Raw genomic sequence first — 18,360 nt, 5'->3', positions numbered from 1 at the left:
GAGTCTGCAATGCCAGGAGCTGACTTCTGAGCAAGAGCATTTACGTATCAGCCAACAAGACTGTTGTCCAGGTTAAGTAAAGAGAACGTTGTCGTGTGTGTCATACAAGAGCAAATCATTATGCAAAATCAATATCACCTTAAACACAAATTACTCTAATTAGGCTGGGACAATGGAGGGACTGATTTGTGAAGACGCTACTGGCTTATTGCTATAATTACTTGTTCTTTCAAAATAATCTCTCATCAGGTGAGTCAAGATGTTTCAGAAGCTTTTCCTTACACTACAGAGCTGACTTCTCTTCACTCCTTGGTTTTTTGAGCTGCAGCAGGACTCAAGCATCATAAAAAGACTATTAGAGGTGGCCTAGGAATTGGAAGCGGGCATTAATCTGAGCTCAGACTGGCCGTTAATGTCGGCTATGAGACAGCATGGAGGATGTGAGGACTAGGGGCATTATTGCGTGATTCTGCGGGAAGCAATGCGTGGAAGGAATGTTAGTATTATTTTTGGCTTAGGTTGCAGCAAAATTAACCTTCATTTCATTGCTCTGAAAACCCAGCAAACAAAATGCCTCTATCAGAAGCATTACTTTCTACCCAATAACGTCTTGGAATAAAATCCTTGTTTTTGGTGGAGATTTATTTCCACATACAGAGATTTTGGAGTTTTTGCCACAAGTAAGAAGCCATCCAACATATGTAACCAAAAAATGCATAAAGACACACATAATAGAAGACCATTATTACCTACTCTTGCTCACAAAGAAAAACCTAATGCAAAATGATAATATTAAGCCTGTATTTTAGCAGTGTTTGTAATTCTGTTCTCCAGTGCGAACAATAAATGTGTTTTTATCTGGAGCTATAATATACTCAGACATTTAAAGTTCTCCAAAATCTAAAGGGGAATAGCACAGGACAGCTCCTTGGCATGATGGTTTAGCTGATGGAATGAAATGTTAGCCTGACTGTAGCTGATGGGTGCAGAAGAGGCTCCAGCATGGATAGTAAGAGTTTCAGGTATTTTATATCAGTCCTGAATAGCATAAGAGCAAGAAAGGGATGGGGACTGGAAGAAAGCTAAATGCTGTAGGCACATATTTATATTGAATGTGGATGTGGTTGGCAGCTTCTGAAATGGCCCCTTATTACCTCCGCCTCCTGGTTTTCATGTCCTTGTGTGATCTCCTCCCCTTGAGTACAGTGACTTAATTGTAATGAATAGAATATGGCAGCAAGGACGGGATGTTACTTTCAAGATAAGTTTACAAAGAGATGGTGACTTCTGCCCTACTTGTATTCTCTCTCTGGTACTGCCTGCTAGTAAGCTCTCCTGAAGCCAGCTGCCATGTTGGGAGATGCTCTTTGCAGAGGCTCAAGTGACAAGGAACTAAGGGTGGCCTCCAGCCAATAGCTAGAGAGGAACTGAGGTCCTCAGTCCAATGATTAGCAAGGAACTGAATCCTGCCAACAAGCAGGAGAGTAAGCTTGGAAGCAGCTCCTTCCCTGGTAGAGCCCTGAGGTGACTACAGCTCAGGCTGACACTTTGACTACCGCTTGTACCACGTCCTGAGCCAGAGGGCACAGCTAAACTGCATCCAGATTCCTTACTCACAGACTCTGTGAGATAATACATGTTGTTCTGAAAAGAAAGTAAAGAAACAATCCCTTTTAAAATAGCACCCAAAGTAATAAAATACCTAGGAATAAATCTGACCAAGGAGGTGAAAGACTTATACATGGAGAACTACAAAACATTGATTAAGGAAATTAAAGAAGACTTAAAGATATCTCATGCCCCTGGATTGTAAGAATCAATATTATTCAAATGGCCAAACAGCCTTGGCAATCTACAAATTTAACGCAATCTCTATCAAATTACCCAGGACATTTTTCACAGAACTAGAACAAATCATATTAAAATTTATATGGAATCAGAAAAGACCCAGAATTGCCAAAACAGTACAGAAGAAAAAGAATGAAGCTGGAGGAATAACCCTCCCAGACTTCAGACAATACTACAGAGCTATAGTAATCAAAATAGCATGGTGTTGGTACAAAAACAGACATATGGATCAATGGAACAGAACAGAGAGCCCAGAAATGAACCCATAAACTTTTGGTCAATTAATCTTTGACAAAGGAGGCAAGAACATACAATGGAATAAAGATAGACTCTTCAGCAAATGGTGTTTGGAAAACTGGACAGCTGCATGTAAATCAATGAAGTTAGAATACTCCCTCACACTATACACAAAAATAAACTCAAAATGGCTTAAAAACTTAAACATAAGACCAAACACTATAAATCTCCTAGAAGAAAACACAGGCAAAACATTATCTCATATACATCTCAGCAATGTTCTCCTAGAGCAGTCTACCCAAGCAATAGAAATAAAAGCAAGAATAGACAAATGGGACCTAACTACACTTACAAGCTTTTGCACATTAAAGGAAACCATAAGCAAAACAAAACAACAACCTATGTAATGGGAGAAAATATTTGCAAAAGAGGAGACTGACAAGGGCTTGATTTCCAGAATATATAAACAGCTCATATGACTTAATAAGAAAAAAACAAACAACTCAATCCAAAAATGGGCAGAAGACCTAAACAATCAATTATCCAATGAAGATATATGAATGGCCAATAGGCACATGAAAAAATGATCAATATCACTAATTATCAGAGAAATACAAATCAAAACTACAATGAGGTATCACCTCACACCAGTCAGAATGGCCACCATTCAAAATTTCACAAACAATAAATGCTGGAGAGGGTGTAGAGAAAAGGAAACCCTCCTATACTGTTGGTGGGAATATAGTTTGGTGCAGCCACTGTGGAAAACAGTATGGAGATTCCTCAAAAATCTAAAAATAGATTTACCATATGATCCAGCAACCCAATTCCTGGGCATATATCCAGAGGGATCCTTAATTCAAAAAGACACCTGCACCCCAATGTTCATAGCAGTACTATTTACAATAGCCAAGACATGGAAACAATCTAAATGTCCATGGACAGGCGACTGGATAAAGAAGTTGTGGTATATTTATACAATGGACTACTACTCAGCCATAAAAAATGATAAAATAATGCCATGTGCAGTAACATGGATGGCCCTGGAGATTGTCATTCTAAATGAAGTAAGCCAGAAAGAGAAAGAAAAATACCATATGATGTCAGTCACATGTGGAATCTAAGAAAAAAAAAAGACAAGTGAACTTATATATAAAACAGAAACAGACTCACAGACATAGAAAACAAACTTAAGGTTACCAGGGGGAAGGGGGTAGGAAGGAATAAATAGAGAGTTCAAAATTTGCAGATACTGACCGGTATAGATAGACAAGTTTATACTGTATAGCATACGGAACTATATTCGGTATCTTGTAGCAGCTTACGGTGAAAAAGAATATGAAAAATATATGTATATTCATGTATGACTGAAACATTGTGCTATATACCAGAAATTGACACAACACTGTAAACTGACTATACTTCAATAAAAAAAATTAAAATTTAAAAAAGTACATGTTGTTCTAAGCTGCTAAGTTCGGGGGTAATTTTTTTACACAGCAATTGTTTACAGCAATGATGAAAGTAGTGGAAAAGAGAAAGTTCTATCAAATCAGGCACCATTTCTGGGATGGCTCAAGCCTCACAATTCTTCTTTTCAAAGGATAAAAACAACAATCTTGTCTGTGGCTGAGCACCCTCTCCCTCTTTTTCTGCCCAAACTCAAGCACTCCACTGGGTTATAAATTCTGTTATTATGGTGTGAAAGCAGCCACAGAAAACATAGAAATGAATGAACAAGTTTGCATTCCAATAAAATTTAATTTACGAAAATAGGCATGTGAACTATATGGATCTAACGTTAAGCTCCCTTCTCGATGGACAGATAGGGACTAGCAGGTGTGATCCTGGCTGGACACGGATTCCCAGACAGCATGGCGCGTGTGCTCGAGCATCTGGCTCCTTCTAATATATGTCTTCACCTCCCCCAGCCTTGGAGTTCAGCCCCCTCACCAGAAATGCATTTACTGATATTCCACTTAATCAATTTGTTTCTGAATTTCTTCATAGGATTCAAAACAGCAGTTTGATTTGGGACATTCCATTTATACTCAAGAGAATGAAACTGTAATTCCTATTTTATTCCTTTTCTGTCTTGCATGCCAAACACAATTCAAATTGTCATTCTTTCTTCAGAACTAAATACCATCTTGAAAGTGTTTATTCCTACTGTTTAAAACAATTTTGATGCTGGCTGGTTCTTCTATCTCAAGTAAACAATACACATTTAAGAAATTAAAATGATTATTTTTTTTCCCATTGAAATGATTTTCTTTTAAGGAGAATGTTGTTTTGTCAAAAATCAGGATGTCTCAATGCTTTCTATAACATTGTTTTTTTGCAGATAATGCTAGATGGTGTATTAGATGATTGTCCAAAATCTGAGTCCTAGTTCTAACTATGTCACATATTAACCTATGTAATCTTGGGGAAACTATCTAAACTCATTTTGTTGATTCTATTTTTCATCTTTGGGACAAAAAAGAGATGTTAATTCTTACTGTGGCTCTCTAATAAGAATCTGATGAGTCAATATATTCAAAAGTATATCATAAAACTTTGTAACAACAGTAGGTATTACTATTTATCAAGCTTTTATTTTGTACCAAGAACTGCACAATATAAAACTGAATAAAACTAGTCTCTTCTCTTCAAAAGCTAACTATATCAAATAAATTAATAAAATAGGTAACACTTTAATAGTATTCACTATGTTCTAAGCACTCTGTACCTGTTTCATTTAATCTTTACAGTGTAAGTACAATTATTGTTCCCGTTTTAAGAGGAGAATATCAACACAAAGAGAGGTTAAGTAATTTGCCCACGGTCACACAGCTCATAAGTGACTGAGCCGGGATTCCAATCAGGATGTTTGATTCCACCATGCATGTGCTTCACCATTACACTGTTTTGAATATTAGGACTATAGATGTTTCACTGAAGGCAATTAGAAAGTCAGAAGTGACTTTAGAAAGCAAATAATTAGGAAGAAATAAAATTAGGGATGGACAGAAGAAAGAAATATTTCTATAACTTCTTCCCATCAAACACAAGTCCCATGGATACTCTGTGAAAAAAAGGATCTTGTGGCCAGATGTCTGGGAAACATCTTGACCCTCCTCAGAGTCTTAATATATGATAGCCTGGTCAGGTCCTGCTTTCAGCCCTGTAGAAATGACAGCTATCTCCTTTTGGCTGGTCCAGTGTTTCCCCAAAGTATTTGTCCTCAGGATCCTTTTCACTAATGTAGTTAAATGAGTTCTGCAGAATATTTTGTCTCTGCAAAACACTGGTGTAGAACTTACCATTGAAGAAACTTGCATGGAGTGGAATAGAGATTTATAACAGCTACATGAGAATGAGAGAGGACTCTGACCAGGGGCAAAGTAAGGAGTTGCCGAAGAGCTTGTGAACACAACTGGTCTTGAAAACCATCCTTTGGTGATCATGCCAGTTGGCATGGCTGTGGGGTTATCTGTAGCTACGCTCAGCAGCTGGAGAGTAGGGGCAGAGAAAGTGGAAGTTGGGGTTGACCTGGGATTAAAGACCAGCAAGGCAGATGAAGTAGAAGACAAGAAGGGAGGAAATGAATTTACTATTAATATTTGAAAAGGACAAGACAAAAATGATGTTATGTTTCTTGCGCATCGTACAAACTTGAAAGTAATAAACCTACAGCCATCAGAAATGTCATTGTGTAAGTAACTTGACAAAGAAGACAGAGAAACACATTCATCAATTCTGAGGGAAAGATAATTCACTCTTTAAGTTAATTTGGCAACCCTAACACTTTCGTGCTGGGGGTATAACTAAGACTTCCCAAGCACTGATGCTCAGACACCTTTGCCATTATTCCCAGTACTTACGGTAAATTCAGGGGTCTCCCAAGCACATGCGTATCTTCATATGGAGAGGTTCCAGTCTAGCTGATGGTTATCTCAGGCGCTGGTGGCTGGGTAAATGTCCTTTCTCAGATGTGACTAATGCACAGAAGTTGGCTAAGAAAGGCAGTTCACATGGCAACTGAGGACTGTTGGAGTGTGGATCTCCTGAAAGAGAGAGAGAGGAGGTAGGGCTCAGAGGGCAATGATGGGGGCTGGGTTCTCTCAGTTGCTATTCCATAAGGAATAGTGACTTCTTGCAGCAAGTCGTGATTGGGTTAGAAGGCACATCACTTCAGGGTAGGGTCCTTAAACTTCTAGGTCTTCAGGATGCCTATACTTTCTTAAAATTTGTTAAGGTCCCTAAAGGGCTTTTATGGAGTTGTATCTATCAATATGGATTATATTTGAAATGAAAACTGAGAAACATTTAAATATCTATTAATTTATTTAAAAACAGAAATAATAAATCTACTACATGTTAACAAAAATAATATTTTTTTAAAAAAATTGCATATTTTCCAAAGTAAAATAAAATATCATGAGAAGAATGTCATTGTTTTGCATTTTTGCAAATCTCTTTAATGGCTGACTTAATAGGAGACAATTTGAATCTCATCTTTTTCTGTAATCACTCTGTCATGATCTACTCTTTCGGTTGAAGACAATCCTGCCTCACACATACATATAATTGGAAAAGGGAGAGACATTTGGTTTTTCAGATAATTGTGAACATTCTTCTTTGATACCACATCAATACTCAAAAAGTGCTGGTTTCTTAATGGTTAGTTGCAATGTAGAACCTGAAACCATATTAATGAACTTTTGGTATTCTGTTATATTAAAATTCATTGATCCATCTCAGACTTTAAATGGATATTTTATTCATGAAAGACTTTGGCCATTTGGAAAATATTGGTTCACTGAGACATGCAGATCTTCCAAATGACCATTTATTTCATTAAACAATATAAATATCACATTTATTAATATCACCTTCATCTTGTCAGAAAAGTTTTTAAGTTTTGGAAAGCTGTCAAGCTCATGGTAGACAATACGAGTTTTCCAAGATTCTAATTTTTGCTTAAAAGCTTAAATTTTGTCATTGACCACAAAGACTGTCAGTGTTTTCCTTGAAATGACAGGTTCACTTAGGGTGACCAACCATCCCACTTTGCCCAAGATTGAGGGGCTCCTGGGAGGGTTCTGGGGTTTCAGCACCAAAACCGGGAAAGTCCCTGACAAACTTGGGTGAGGCAGACAAGTATCGGTTCACTCACTTTTGAGAAAATATTCGTCAAAAACTCAAGTCAGAGTAACTGTAGTTTGTCTGTCAATCATTCTTTCCAGCAAAAAATGGTGTTCCAAGACAAAGACAACCAGTTCGGTTAGTAAATCAAATCACCACACGAGTCCTCCTCCCTCAGATAATCATCATCCTTTGGTATGCAGCAGAGCTGCTTGGTGAGTATTTCCTATTTTGTCACATAGCACGTTAAAAAGACGTGTACTCAAGGGTCCATGTTTAACTAATATATTAATTTCTACTGCTTCATTATAGGCATTCTTAAATACAACTGGCTTTTTTTTTTTTTTTAAATGGAGGTACTGGGGATTGAACCCAGGACCTCATGCATGCTAAGTATGTGTTCTACCACTGAGCTATATCCACACTATGCCCCCTCAACAGCCTGAGCAGCTGACATTTTTTAAAACGTAAGCATGTGACTATGAAGAATCATAACTACCAGGAGTTTGGTGCCACTGCTTAATTCATGCTTACATGTCAGCAGTTTGTCCCACCATGGCTTTTGCACCATATGGATAAAAGGTCAACAAAGGACATAAAAAGGCAAATGATGTCCTACTATATTTTGAAAAGAGCTTTGATCTCACAGATGGTCTATCCCCCAGGGTCTAGAAACCATACTTTAAGAAGCCTCGTCCTGGGCATAAACCTTGCCAGAGGCTCTGTTCAAGCATCTGCCCCCTGTGAACCCAGAATTGCCACCCTCTTTTCCTCTCCTCCAAGGATCTTCCCAAGGTTTAGGAAGGTTCTCCTTTTGAGTTCCCAAAGCACACAAGCTTCAAACACACCTTCTTTTTGATCATACGATGCCGACCCTCTGCCCACACTTCTGAATGAAGCTACTTTCAGTGATTCAGAAGCTCTCCATCTTCATCCTTCTAAGAGAATCCACCTTCTACGATCCCAACGTGGTTTTCTGGCCCCATCCATCTAAAGAAGAGAGAACACAAAACAGAAATTTAATCTCCATTGGGTCACAATCCTGCTAAATATTTTAATACATTTTAATATCCTAGTAGTCATAATCAAGGCAGAAGACTAGCTTTGAAAAGAGAAGAATGGGACTGTTTTCAAATTAGTGCAAGTATTAATTTGTATTATTTTACTATGGACATGAACAGATTTTGTTTTGGTCTGTAAAATATACTTAAGATGTGAAGTTGTTATTGCCAGTGAGGAACTTCAGTCAGAATTATAAAAGTGAAAATGACATCCTGTAACCTTGAGGACTCTGCATAAAAACAAGGCTTTGTAACCGAAAGTAGACTCTGAGCCACTTTTCCTCCAGCCTTAGAGTCATCCAGGGGTCTCATTATCTGTCAGGACATCTGCCATAGGCTGATGAAGGATGAAATAAATGCTGTACAGTGGTGACATTTTGCTACATTTAGGTTTGAAATAGTTTTTTTTTAATTCAAAAAAAAAAAAAAAAAAAAGGACAGATGAAAAGAAGTTTGAGATGAGATTGGCAGGTGGATGTACTCCCCAGAGATATACATTGCTATTCTTTGGCATCGGAAACATAAGCCAGAATTAATTTAACTACATAGTTCTACTTTCATTTTAGGTGGCATTTTACAGTTTATTAAACATTTAACATGCACTATCTCATTTCTCTTCACAGCACTCATAAAAAAGGTATATATATTTTTCTCTACATTTGACCAGAGGTGGCCAAGGCTGAATGATTGTCACTCCGCAATAAGTATCCTACCCATGCCTACGGACCTAAAGTGCAATATTCATCCAGTGGACAGCCATGGCTTTATGGAAACCTTGATGGTAAAGAAGAAGAAGTAGGGGTAGAAATGTTAAATATGGCAGATGGAAGTCACTGGTGGGTATCTGCTAGCTCCTTGTGCCGACTGCTGGAAATGCAGCACCAGCCCCCTTCTGCCTCTCCTCAGGGAATACATTGCCTAGAATCCCTTGCCAGAGTGTTTCCAGATTAGGTGGAAGGTAGAAGAGAGACAGACATGTTCGTTGGTGCTTTAGCAAGAATGTGGGGAGATGTAGCCTCAGTGGGTCTGAGGTTTTGGAGCTGCCTCCAGGTGGTTCGTGGTGCTGCAGCAAACTCAGGGTTGTAACCATCAGTTACTGCAGGTCACTGCAGATGGTTTCTCATGGTTCCTGCAACTTCCTGACTCTCTGAAAGCTAATGGTGACCTGAGAACAAGCAAAAGCTTTACTTGCTTGGTCTTTGAAACTCCAGCCCTCACCACCATGTTCTAAACATCGATAGTCCCCATATTAAATTCCTGCCTGCCTAAAACACCCAAGAGGCTGATTATTTTCTGACAAATACCACAAATGGACAGTAAGTTTAAAAAAAGAAGCATACGGCTTTAAGGATAATGAGAATGTGAATTAAAACAACAGCTGAGATACTAACATTTTTTTTTGGGTGGGGGGGAGATAAAATTGGGAAGAGTAAGTGATAACTGACATATAGGGAGAAGAAAACTGAAACCCAACTACATGTAGTGGAGAAATACTGATAAGAAGTAAGCAGATTTATGCTGTACTATTGATTCCTGGAAAGTTTCAGGTAATTTTGAAGTTGGAAGCACTGAATGAGTTGGAAATAGGTGGACTGATTGAAAGTCTGTATAAGTAGTTTAGTGGCTGGAAAACTTTTTCTGCAAAGGGCCAAATAATAAATACCTTAGGCTTTATGCCTCATATGGTCTCTGTGACAGTGATTTAACTCTGCAGTGGTAGCGCACAAGTAGCCAGAGACAATACTTCTACAGTGGACATGACTGTGGTCCAATAAAACTTTATTTACAAAAACAAGTGGCAGGTCAGATTTGGCCCTTGGGCCATAGGTTGCTGACCTCTGTTTGGATCATTAGAACATTTCATTAGCTTGCATAGTTCTCCCAGGATATGGATCTAGGATAAAACAAGAAGTTTACTCTCTGGAAAGGTTGAAATAAAGAGATTCTATAGTTGGGGACACTAGACATGGCTGGGGTGTGGCTACGGAGTGAAGAATCATATGGAAAACAGAAGAACTACATACAACCTGCAAACTGAGCCAGGAGACCCAGAGACACCTTACCTGGCCAGACTCTGATTCAAAGTATGCTTTCTGAAAAATGGAGCTAAATAACAAAGGAAAATTGAAACTGGTTGCCTAAGGGGAGTGAGAATTGGGTGTGAGGTGTTCTTTCACCTCCTAGGTATCATAGTAATTATTTGACTTTCAAAAACATTGCATGTAAAATCATAACTAAATTAAGAAAAACATTAAAGTAGAGAAGTTCAAGGTACTATATGTATGTTTCACGACCCTATGAATAGGAAGGGTGGTATCACTACCCTGATTTTCCAAGTGAAGAGGGTTAAATTCTGAAGCTGAATAGCATAGAGGAAAAGCTATTGCACTGGAAAAAGGAAATATATTGGGTTTAGTTGGTAAAAGTAGAAGAACTGATTGGTAAATTAATGGGAGGTATTGGTAGAACCCCACAAATATAGAAAGCACTAGAGAGTGTTTAAACTTTCGTGAGCACAAGTGTGAGCCAAAAATATTGTTGGACACCAACAGCTCCAAATGATTGGAAAATCTTGGCTAAGACTGAGCAATGCTGGCATCACTCCTAGTTGCCCCAGCTATGAGCACCCTCCCCATGTTAATGATATAATGAAAAATGCAAATGAAGTAAACAATAATTAGGTGCAGAGTAGCACATGGCCCAATTAACTCAGTACTGGAGTGGAATTTACAGGGCTGGAGTGTATGAATGATAGAGAAAGGAGGAGATCGCGAGGAGATGACCTGGGTTACAAATAAATGTGAGTTAGAGATTCTCTTGGTTAATGCTGACCTGTTCCATCTCTGTCTGACACTGAAGTAGGTATATTTTGGTGAGTTTTCAATCCCTTACCCATTCCACCTGGAGCCATGACTTCAGGGCAGGAAACAGTGGGGCAGGTGGATGACAGAGTTCATAATCCACACCTCATGGCTCTGGAAATTTACTTGGAATGATCACAACTGCCTTCACCAGTTAGTTTCCCCAATAAGAGTGGTGTTTCTTGCCATTGTCAAGAAGGAAAGAAACCCGCTCAAACAGGTATGGATGGGAGGAAGGAGTCCCCAGGGAACTAGGTTTTAGCACCAGTGCTTGCCTATCACATCTGCCTCTCAACAGCTGGGTGACATTGGGCAACTTCTGTACAGCCTCAGTTCCCTCTTCTGTTAACAAATGTTTGGGGGACAGTGATGGTTAATTTTATGTGCCAACTAGGCTGGGTTGTGGGGTGCCCAGATACTTGGTTAAACATTATTGTGAAGGTGTTTCTGCATGAGATCAACATTTGACTAAATAAAGCAGATCACCCCCCTTAACGTGGATGGTCCTCATCTGATCTGTTGAAAGCTTGAATGGAACAAAAAAGCTGAATAAAGGAGATTTTGCTCCCTCTCTGCCTGATTGTCTTCAAGCTGGGGCGTTGTTCTTCCCCTGCCTTCAGACCTGGACTGGAACGTACACCGCTGACTCTCCTGTGTCTCCTGTGCCCAGAGACCTTGGAAGCTCTCAGCCTCTCCAATCATGTGAGCCAATTACACACACACACAAACACACACACACACACACACACACACACACACACACACACCCCTATTGGTTCTGTTTCTCTGGCAAACCCTGACTGATACAAAGATGATAATAATACCTTACCTATCTCATTTGGATTCCTGAGAAAGGTTTTATTTAGTATCATACCTGATCAACTGCAAATATATGCACAGGCACACACAAAAAATTGGTCTTATTATTATAACCATCTTCTAGGAAAAAAAATAAAGAAAAATCCAAAAGTGCAAATGTTTGCTGATTATTCTTTGAGCAGAAGCAGTAGAAGGTAGTAAATGAAGCTATGAACTTGGGGGTTAGAGAGAAACTCTGTTCCCCACATATTAGCTGTAGGATTTTGCACAAATTACCTAACTTTACATCATCTCAGAATTCTCTGCTGAAGAATGGAGTCGATAACACTTTTTTTTTCCTATAAGCCTGTTTTGAGGATAAAATGTGATGACATAGATAACATCTCTCACTCAGTAAACAGTGGCTAATATTGCTAAAGGTCAGATGATTACCAAAGACCACTTAATTGATTAATGAAAATGGGACCTGAATCCACACCCCCTACCCCTGACTGTTCAGCCCCAGGACTTCCCACTTTATCAGCTCTTGTGGTTGGAGAGCCTTCCCCCAATTTTGCTGGGTGAGAAAGGATTTCTCTGGCGTTGCTTGAAAAGGAATGCACACTTTTCTACATGACCTTCTTCAACAACACACTTTTAATGAGAGAAGTGAACCTTCATTTGTCATGAACAGTTCCTTTCTTTCCTCTGCAACCCGCTGAGGTCGAGCTGTCCCTTAAAGAAAGCCTGTGATCTTCAGTCTCAGGCTCCTTTTAATTAAGGCTGTGAATGGCTAATGGCCAGCCTGCCGGGAGTGAGAGCTGGGCTGGGGGCAGGGTATGAGGAAGTCCGTCAGGAGTAAGATGCTAGTGGCTGAACTAATGACTGAATCCCGGGCATCTGGCAGCACTCTTTATAATTCCTCAAAATGATTTTTCAGACTTGGCATGTATATACCTGGTACACACTCACCAAATGCCCTCATCCTTCTGAGGCCCCAGAGGGGGCACTTCCTTTTCAAATAGGAAATGACTTTCTGGATGGCCTAACCCAAGACACTTGAATGTCTGTGGGTCAGCAACAAATAAAGCTAACTTGTGGCTAGATAAAATCCTCAATCTATCATCTTGGTCAGAGTATTGCACATTTTCTGGAATGCTGGACACAGCTTATCACAGTTCTGAGCAGTTTTCAAGAGTGTGGACTGGACATCCTGATCCGAGGAAGGGTAGCTCAAGTCCCTAGTCCACTTTTGATTACAAAAGAGTCCCCATGAGTCTTTGCCCATGGGTAGATGAGTGCTTTGAAAACTGGAGAAGCATTTTAAATACTTTTTATCTTTTCTCATGCCTTTCTGTATTCGTTTTATAAAAATACATTCATCTTTTATGTTACAATACAGTAAACTATCTGAATCTGTTGTTCTTAACTTCCTTGGGAGGTGGAGGAAGGCAGAGCTCACAGACTTCTTAGACCCTCTCTCCGCAAATATACATACACACATATAGACACACACACATATAATTTCATATGGGATTTTAAGGAACCCTTGTTCTAAGAACTATTGATTGTGATAAAGGAAGGAGACAGAATGAGGAATAATATCTTCAGGGGCACAGAAGGATTCCCAGGAAGATGGCCAAATCCTGGTGTGCGCTTTCAAGAGTCAATTTCTGGAAGAGCCCATTAAAAGTTCTAGGTTGATATCCTAGAAGAGAGGAAGAGGGAAGGAAAATTGGATGGAAAGAAGAGAGGAGGAGGGGAGAGGGAGGGAGAAGACAGGGAGGCAGAGACAATCAGAGAACTTCAACAAATACTGCTCATTGATAATCTCCTCTACATCAGACCTGGTCCTCGGACAAGCCGTACAGATACACGTAAGTGCTGTTTTGTCTGGAAGCCGTTCCCAGAATAGAAGGGAGCAAATATGCAATCACTTAACTCTACAGAGAGATGCACTCAGTGCCCGGAGAGGACACCGGAGGACCCTCAAGAAAGGCTTCAAAGCAGAGGAGATATTTGAGTTGGGCCTGAAATATAACAATGATTTCAGCAGGCCACGTGCGTTTGAATATTTTCGGACCTCTGGGATGCCTGTGGATTTGTGCTGGCGGCGTGACCAATGTCATTGCTTGGAAGTCCCATTTCAATTGGAACCAATCAACAAGTACATGTGAGGCATCTGCTCCTGGGCAGGGACTGAGGGAGAAAAAGCAGCAGCATCACACTGCCTGAAACCTGCAGGAACTCAGACTCCACACAGCTTAGCAACCCCAGGGAACACAGACTAGAGGGAGGCCAGGGAAAGCGGGAAGCAGGAGACCAGGGCGAGCCAGTCGGGACAGCCTGGAGCAGGAGGCCTCCTCTGGGTTCAAAGCACCAAGAGTGGGCACTAGGGGCTGAACCCAGAGAAGGGGGTATGCCTGGCCCAATGCCCCACCCCCTGGGCTTTTCCCAGCAGTGAGAACATCCATTCATCAGGTGGTGAGGATTTCCTTCTCTGTCTCTTCCTTCTATTTTCTCAGCGCTGTCATTTTGTGAATGAAAAAGTTATTTTTTGTTTGTTTGTCCTTGTCTTTGTATAATCCCTTGCAAATTAAGGCATGCTCATCTGGAGTAAGAAGCTCCTTGGAGCCTAGCCTGCTTTTGGTTAGCTTAGCAGAGGAAATAGCAGATATTTTTAAAAATGCAATTGTGGTGGTTTTCCATTTAAAAAAAAAATCTATTTCGGCTGTTCAGTGGAGATAAACAATCTTTTCCTTCTATCTTTCTAAGTTCTCAACTGGAGCTCTATAACAGAAGATAGATTAACAAAAGAAAAGCATACAAGTTGACTTACTGTAAGTTTTATGTGACATGAGCTTCACAGGGAAATGAAGACCCCAAGAACTGGTGAAACCTGAGTGCGTGTCTGCCGGGTGTGATGCAGAGCTGACAGTCCTGGGAAGACGTGCTAGGACGCGGGTGTGAGCTGAGGAGGGTGAACGGGGAAACTTAGGAAGACCTGCTCATCTGGATTCGACTTGGGGTCCCTCTGTCTTCTGAGACAAGAATGCTCCTTTCCTGGGGCAGAGCATCTCTCTCAAGAGGGCTTAGGACCTGCTTGAGGGGAAGGTCAAAGAGTCTTTCTAATACTTGCCATTTCTCAAATTCCTTCAGCTCAAAATATTCAATATTCTGAAGTGCCATATTTTGGTGTCCTGTGTCCTGAATCCTGTCCCCTACTCTCCCCATCTTCTGATATCTTATTATACCTCAGGTGGTTCCCTGTTCTTTTTATTCCTTGGCTCAGCTTTCTTAAAAGAGAAGGAAATGAATCCTTGTGTCATCCAAAGGGCAGGTAAGGAATATGGAATAAGAAAGTCAATGTTCATAGCAGCACTATATACAGTAGCCAAGACTGGAAAACAACCTAAATGTCCATTGATAGATGACTGGATAAAGAAGTTGTGGTATATTTATACAATGGAATACTACTCAGCCATAAAAAAGAATAAAATAATGCCATCTGCAGCAACATAGATGGCCCTGCAGATTGTCATTCTAAGTGAAGTAAGCCAAAAAGAGAGAAAAATACCATATGGAATCTAAGAGAAAAAAAAAAAAGACAAACTTATTTACAAAACAGAAACAGACTCATAAACATAGAAAACAAACTTATGGTTATGGGGGAAAGGGGGTGGGAAGGGTTAAATTGAGAGTTTGAGATTGCAGATACTAATGAATACATAAGCAGCAAATTTATACTGTATAGCACACAGAACTATATTTAATATCTTGTAGTAACTTATGGTGAAAAAGAATATGAAAATGAATATATGTATGTTTGTGTATGACTGAAGCATTGTGCTGTGCACTAGAAACTGACAAAACGTTGTAAACTGACTATACTTCAATAAAAAAAAAAATATATATATATACACAAAAAAAAAAAAAGAAATACTTGTTCCACTCAGAGAATATTGGAGCTTCTTCTAGGAATGTATTCACTGATTTGTCATTTCAAAAACATGCATTGACTAGCAGATACTAACTACTATATATAAAATAGATAAACAGCAAGGTCCTGCTGTATAACACAGGGAACTATATTCAATACCTTGTAATAGCCTATAATAAAAAAGTATATGAAAAGGAATATGTATATATATGTATGTATGCATAAAGAAGCACTATGTTGTACACCAGAAGTGATCACAACATTGTAAACAGACTATACTTCAATAAAAACAATTAATTAATTAAAATTTATTGCTGGAAAAAATACTGAGAACCCACACTATACTAGCCACAGTCCTAGGAACCAACAATAGGGCAGAGGAGGAAAAACTGGTAAAAATCTCTGCCCTCCTAGATCTTACATTCCAGCTGGGAGAGATATACTAAAAACAGATAATTAATTAAACTATATGTCAATTTGATAAAGACAAATGAATAGAGAAAATTCAAGCAAGGAAGGGATATGGGACCGCTAAGGTAGGGGAGGGCGGCAATTTAAAATAAAGAGGTCAGGAAGGCCTTACTGAGAGTGGCATCTGAGCAAGTGGCAAATATTCTGCTGAAGAGATTTCCATGCGTCCACAGAGCCCTGTCTCGCCTCAAGAAAAGTATTTCTTTGGAAAGGCCTTTTTTGGTGGTAAATATATATAACATAAAATTTAGCATTTTAAACAATTTTAAATCTACAATTCAGTGGCATTAATTACATTCACCATGTTGTGCAACCGTCACCACCATCTATTTCCAAAACTTTTTAAAAATTATTCCAAACAGAAACTCTGTAAACTGTTAAACCAGTAAGCCATAACTCCCCACTCCTCCTTCCCCTGAAACCCCTGGTAACTTTTAATCTACTTTTTGTTTCTATGGATTTGCCTGTTCTAGATATTTCATATAAGTGGAATTGTACAATATTTGTCCTTTTATGTCTGCTTCATTTCACTTAGTATATTTTGTCAAGGTTTATACATGTTGCAGCATGTGTTAGAAGTTTCTTGCTTTTTAGCGGTAAATAATACTCCATTGTAAGCATACACCACATTTTATTATCCATTAACGTGTTAACAGACACTTGAGTCGTCTCCACATTTTGGCTATTGTGAATTATGTTGCAGTGAACAGTGGCATACAAGTGCCTGTTCAAGTCACCGTTTTCAATTCTTCTGGGCTTGTACCTAAAAGTAGAATTGCTGGATCATATGGTATTTCTACGTTTAGCTTTTGAGGAAGACACTATTTTCCACGGTGGCTGCACCTCGTACATTCCCACCAGCAATACAGAAGGATTCTGATTTTTCCATACCCTTTCCTATCCTTGTTTTGATTTGTGTGTTTTTTTTTTAAATTACACCTGTCTTAGTAGATCTGAAACAGTACCTCACTGTGGTATCGATGTGCATCTCCCTAATGACTAATGATGTGGAGCATCTTTTCATGTGCTTATTAGCCAGTTGTATGTTTTCTTTATAAAATGTCTACTTAAGTCCTGTGCCCATTTAAAAATAGTGTTGCTTGTCTTCTTGTAGTTGAGCGTTAGGAGCTCTTTATATGTTTTGGATATTAAATCTTTATTAGATATACAATTGGCAACTATTTTCTGTTTGGAGAGACCTTTTTAAATAAAAATCATATTACAAAAGGTTAAGGAAGGAGGCAAAATAAGGAAGTGAAGGAAGCAGAGAGCAGACTCTTCTTTGGAAAATTAGGTGGTAAAGAGAAGGTGGTAACCAAGGAAGATTTGTGATAAAGCTGAGGGATAGTTAAGTATCATAGGAGGTAGAAAGGGAGGAAAGAGACAGTGAAGAGTGATGGACTCATAGAAGGGTAGTTGGCAGGGAAGGTGGTGGGGATTCAGGGAAGGGAGTGGGTACAGGATGTAGAAGGATAGAAGGACATAGTTGGAGACGTGAGTCTGGCAAATAGTGACAGTAGAGTGTGACTTCTTTTTTCTGATTTAAGGAGGAAAGTGAGAAGCCAGGGCTTCATGTCCTTCCTGCCACCTTCATGTATATGGGAAGTCAAATTACAATAAATCCAGTCAGTAATATCTAGAATTTGTAATTTTTCCCTCCTAAATTGATGAATAGTTTTTTATTGTCAAAACAGCTTCAAAGGTAGGTGTAACCTATGCCTGGACATTATAAAAATGAAATCAAATGTCCTTCAAAATCCCCTAGATTTTCTGAGTCTCCCAATTTCCAGGTCAAAATGTTTTGCAAAATAACTGCCATTCCACTGCTCGTTATTAATGGTGGTGATGGTGGAATGTTTTATTTCGATAAACCTGTCCCTGTAATTAGAGACCTTGACCAGCTGTTCCTGCAAAACTGGCTTTGTATAGCCTTTGCTCTTGAAATGCTCCTTACCGTATCCCAAGACCTGAAAAGGAACCAATTTAATTTGGTTCACCCAGGTTTTTAAAGACT

The 18,360-nt window shown here is 39.3% G+C and overlaps 1 long non-coding RNA gene across 1 annotated transcript in view; it reads right to left on the bottom strand.

The window, feature by feature from the left end:
* Window positions 1–18,360, bottom strand: part of LOC116667712 — a 237,469-nt gene that overhangs the window by 45,141 nt on the left and 173,968 nt on the right. The window contains exons 14-15 of the long non-coding RNA XR_004324713.1: window positions 8,064–8,205; window positions 5,952–6,134 (exon numbers count right to left, since the gene is read on the bottom strand). This is a non-coding gene — a long non-coding RNA (uncharacterized LOC116667712). The remainder of the gene's footprint in view (window positions 1–5,951; window positions 6,135–8,063; window positions 8,206–18,360) is intronic.

This window comes from Camelus ferus, chromosome 12, assembly GCF_009834535.1.
Source record: "Camelus ferus isolate YT-003-E chromosome 12, BCGSAC_Cfer_1.0, whole genome shotgun sequence".
NCBI lineage: Eukaryota > Metazoa > Chordata > Mammalia > Artiodactyla > Camelidae > Camelus > Camelus ferus.
Note: the sequence above shows the minus strand (reverse complement) of the source record. Positions and strands in the feature narration are given on the sequence as shown.